The sequence below is a fragment of the Phyllobates terribilis genome, unplaced genomic scaffold (genome assembly GCF_046119375.1).
Source record: "Phyllobates terribilis strain yellow unplaced genomic scaffold, ASM4611937v1 Scaffold_20__1_contigs__length_20440879, whole genome shotgun sequence".
Classification (NCBI taxonomy): Eukaryota; Metazoa; Chordata; class Amphibia; order Anura; family Dendrobatidae; genus Phyllobates; species Phyllobates terribilis.
This window is the reverse complement of record NW_027362780.1, coordinates 10,554,671-10,559,511: the sequence shown is the minus strand read 5'-3', so window position 1 is coordinate 10,559,511 and position 4,841 is coordinate 10,554,671.

The window sequence follows — 4,841 nt, the reverse complement described above, 5'->3', positions numbered from 1 at the left end:
GTTGTTTTAACCTATGCTTTATTAAATTGTATTTATGTTGTTTTATCCTATGCTTTATTAAATTGTATTTATGTTGTTTTATCCTATGCTTTAATAAATTGTATTTATGTTGTTTTAACCTATGCTTTATTAAATTGTATATATGTTGTTTTATCCTATGCTTTATTAAATTGTATTTATGTTATTTTATCCTATGCTTTATTAAATTGTATTTATGTTGTTTTAACCTATGCTTTATTAAATTGTATTTATGTTGTTTTAACCTATGCTTTATTAAATTATATTTATGCTGTTTTATCCTATGCTTTATTAAATTGTATTTATGTTATTTTATCCTATGCTTTATTAAATTGTATTTATGTTATTTTATCCTATGCTTTATTAAATTGTATTTATCTTGTTTTATCCTATGCTTTATTAAATTGTTTTTATGTTGTTTTATCCTATGCTTTATTAAATTGTATTTATGTAGTTTTATCCTATGCTTTATTAAATTGTTTTTATGTTGTTTTATCCTATGCTTTATTAAATTGAATTTATGTTGTTTTATACTATGCTTTATTAAATTGTATTTATGTTGTTTTAACCTATGCTTTATTAAATTGTATTTATGTTGTTTTATCCTATGCTTTATTAAAATGTATTTATGTTGTTTTAACCTATGCTTTATTAAATTGTATTTATGTTGTTTTATCCTATGCTTTATTAAATTGTATTTATGTTGTTTTATCCTGTGCTTTATTAAATTGTATTTATGTTGTTTTATCCTATGCTTTATTAAATTGTATTTATGTTGTTTTAACCTATGCTTTATTAAATTGTATTCATGTTGTTTTATCTTATTCTTTACTAAATTATATTCATGTTGTTTTATCTTATGCTTTATTAAATTGTATTTATGTTGTTTTAACATATGCTTTATTAAATTGTATTTATGTTGTTTTATCCTATGCTTTATTAAATTGTATTTATGTTGTTTTATCCTATGCTTTATTAAATTGTATTTATGTTGTTTTAACTCATGCTTTATTAAATTGTATTTATGTTGTTTTATCCTATGCTTTATTAAATTGTATTTATGTTGTTTTATCCTATGCTTTATTAAATTGTATTTATGTTGTTTTATCCTATGCTTTATTAAATTGCATTTATGTTTTTTTATCCTGTGCTTTATTAAATTGTATTTATTTGGTTTTATTCTATGCTTTATTAAATTGTATTTATGTTGTTTTAACCTATGCTTTATTAAATTGTATTCATGTTGTTTTATCTTATTCTTTACTAAATTATATTCATGTTGTTTTATCTTATGCTTTATTAAATTGTATTTATGTTGTTTTAACATATGCTTTATTAAATTGTATTTATGTTGTTTTATCCTATGCTTTATTAAATTGTATTTATGTTGTTTTATCCTGTGCTTTATTAAATTGTATTTATGTTGTTTTAAAGTATGCTTTATTAAATTATATTTATGCTGTTTTATCCTATGCTTTATTAAATTGTATTTATGTTATTTTATCCTATGCTTTATTAAATTGTATTTATGTTGTTTTATCCTATGCTTTATTAACTTGTATTTATGTTGTTTTATCCTATGCTTTATTAAATTGTATTTATGTTGTTTTATCCTATGCTTTATTAAATTTTATTTATGTTGTTTTATCCTATGCTTTATAAATTGTATTTATGTTGTTTTATCCTATGCTTTATTAAATTGTATTTATGTTGTTTTATCCTATGCTTTATTAAATTGTATTTATGTTGTTTTATCCTATGCTTTATTAAATTGTATTTATGTTGTTTTAACCTATGCTTTATTAAATTGTATTCATGTAGTTTTATCTTATGCTTTACTAAATTATATTCATGTTGTTTTATCTTATGCTTTATTAAATTGTATTTATGTTGTTTTAACATATGCTTTATTAAATTGTATTTATGTTGTTTTATCCTATGCTTTATTAAATTGTATTTATGTTATTTTATCCTGTGCTTTATTAAATTGTATATATGTGGTTTTATCCTATGCATTAATAAATAGTATTTATGTTGTTTTATCCTCTGCTTTTTTAAATTGTATTTATGTTTTTTTATCCTATGCTTTATAAAATTGTATTCATGTTGTTTTATCCTATGCTTTATTAAATTGTATTTATGTTGTTTTATCCTATGCTTTATTAAATTGTATTTATGTTGTTTAATCCTATGCTTTATTAAATTGTATTTATGTTGTTTTAACCTATGCTTTATTAAATTGTATTTATGTTGTTTTGTCCTATGCTTTATTAAATTGTATTTATATTGTTTTAGCCTATGCTTTATTAAATTGTATTTATGTTGTTTTAACCTATGCTTTATTAAATTGTATTTATGTTGTTTTATCCTATGCCTTATTAAATTGTATTTATGTTGTTTTATCCTATGCTTTAATAAATTGTATTTATGTTGTTTTATCCTATGCTTTATTAAATTGTATTTATGTTGTTTTATCCTATGCTTTATTAAATTGTATTTATGTTGTTTTATCCTATGCTTTATTAAATTGTATTTATGTTGTTTTAACTTATGCTTTTTAAATTGTATTTATGTTGTTTTATCCTATGCTTTATTAAATTGTATTTATGTTGTTTTATCCTATGCTTTATTAAATTGTATTTATGTTGTTTTATCCTATGCTTTATTAAATTGCATTTATGTTTTTTTATCCTGTGCTTTATTAAATTGTATTTATTTGGTTTTATTCTATGCTTTATTAAATTGTATTTATGTTGTTTTAACCTATGCTTTATTAAATTATATTTATGCTGTTTTATCCTATGCTTTATTAAATTGTATTTATGTTATTTTATCCTATGCTTTATTAAATTGTATTTATGTTATTTTATCCTATGCTTTATTAAATTGTATTTATCTTGTTTTATCCTATGCTTTATTAAATTGTTTTTATGTTGTTTTATCCTATGCTTTATTAAATTGTATTTATGTTGTTTTATCCTATGCTTTATTAAATTGTATTTATGTTGTTTTGTCCTATGCTTTATTAAATTGTATTTATATTGTTTTAGCCTATGCTTTATTAAATTGTATTTATGTTGTTTTAACCTATGCTTTATTAAATTGTATTTATGTTGTTTTATCCTATGCTTTATTAAATTGTATTTATGTTGTTTTACCCTATGCTTTAATAAATTGTATTTATGTTGTTTTATCCTATGCTTTATTAAATTGTATTTATGTTGTTTTATCCTATGCTTTATTAAATTGTATTTATGTTGTTTTATCCTAAGCTTTATTAAATTTTATTTATGTTGTTTAATCCTATGCTTTATTAAATTGTATTTATGTTGTTTTATCCTATGCTTTATTAAATTGTATATATGTTGTTTTATCCTATGCTTTATTAAATTGTATTTATGTTATTTTATCCTATGCTTTATTAAATTGTATTTATGTTGTTTTAACCTATGCTTTATTAAATTGTATTTATGTTGTTTTAACCTATGCTTTATTAAATTATATTTATGCTGTTTTATCCTATGCTTTATTAAATTGTATTTATGTTGTTTTATCCTATGCTTTATTAAATTTTATTTATGTTGTTTTATCCTATGCTTTATTAAATTTTATTTATGTTGTTTTATCCTATGCTTTATAAATTGTATTTATGTTGTTTTATCCTATGCTTTATTAAATTGTATTTATGTTGTTTTATCCTATGCTTTATTAAATTGTATTTATGTTGTTTTATCCTATGCTTTATTAAATTGTATTTATGTTGTTTTATCCTATGCTTTATTAAATTGTATTTATGTTATTTTATCCTGTGCTTTATTAAATTGTATATATGTGGTTTTATCCTATGCATTATTAAATAGTATTTATGTTGTTTTATCCTCTGCTTTATTAAATTGTATTTATGTTTTTTTATCCTATGCTTTATAAAATTGTATTTATGTTGTTTTATCCTATGCTTTATTAAATTGTATTTACGTTGTTTTATCCTATGCTTTATTAAATTGTATTTATGTTGTTTTATCCTATGCTTTATTAAATTGTATTTATGTTGTTTTAACCTATGCTTTATTAAATTGTATTTATGTTGTTTTGTCCTATGCTTTATTAAATTGTATTTATATTGTTTTAGCCTATGCTTTATTAAATTGTATTTATGTTGTTTTAACCTATGCTTTATCAAATTGTATTTATGTTGTTTTATCCTATGCTTTATTAAATTGTATTTATGTTGTTTTATCCTATGCTTTAATAAATTGTATTTATGTTGTTTTATCCTATGCTTTATTAAATTGTATTTATGTTGTTTTATCCTATGCTTTATTAAATTGTATTTATGTTGTTTTATCCTAAGCTTTATTAAATTTTATTTATGTTGTTTTATCCTATGCTTTATTAAATTGTATTTATGTTGTTTTATCCTATGCTTTATTAAATTGTATTTATGTTGTTTTATCCTATGCTTTATTAAATTGTATTTATGTTGTTTTATCCTATGCTTTATTAAATTGTATTTATTTTGTTTTAACCTATGCTTTATTAAATTGTATTTATGTTGTTTTGTCCTATGCTTTATTAAATTGTATTTATGTTGTTTTAACCTATGCTTTATTAAATTGTATTTATGTTGTTTTAACCTATGCTTTATTAAATTATATTTATGCTGTTTTATCCTATGCTTTATTAAATTGTATTTATGTTGTTTTATCCTATGCTTTATTAAATTGTATTTATGTTGTTTTATCCTATGCTTTATTAAATTTTTTTTATGTTGTTTTATCCTATGCTTTATTAAATTGTATTTATGTTATTTTATCCTATGCTTT